The following is a 525-nucleotide window of genomic DNA, read 5'->3' as shown; positions in this document are numbered from 1 at the left end:
GATCAGGGGGGTGAGCGAAAATGTATTTTTAATTTTTAAGAATTAGACAGTGAGTTACCCTGCAGCTTGGCAGGGTAGTACAGTTTTTAATGCAGAATCTGAGTTGTCAAGACACTTACAGGTTTAAAAAGTGGCATTCTTTACAGATTTACAAAGATTATCAGTCATATCTTCTCCCAAAGTCATGATATTTAAATGAAACTTGGCAACATAACAGATTCCTCCTTTCCAAGCAATCAATGCCCTGGGTCAATTTGTCACAAAAATGTAAGTAGAGAACTGGATTTATTAGTCTAATAAATCCAGTTCTCTACTAGTAAAAGCATGCACACTTTGTAATAGAAAATAAGATTGTCTCAATGTATATCCATTGTGAGACAGTGTCCTATTGTGTGGTAGATTAAGATGCGTTTAGATAATATAGTTTACAAGTCATTGGAACATTTTGCATGTGTAGGCTACAACTCATACTATAAATCTAACAGATATTTAGATCAACCCCTCCCCCCTTCTCTCTCTCTCTCT

Source organism: Aplysia californica, unplaced genomic scaffold, assembly GCF_000002075.1.
Source record: "Aplysia californica isolate F4 #8 unplaced genomic scaffold, AplCal3.0 scaffold00426, whole genome shotgun sequence".
In the NCBI taxonomy this organism is placed as follows: Eukaryota; Metazoa; Mollusca; class Gastropoda; order Aplysiida; family Aplysiidae; genus Aplysia; species Aplysia californica.
The sequence above is the reverse complement of the archived record's forward strand: the minus strand, read 5'-3'. Positions refer to the sequence as shown.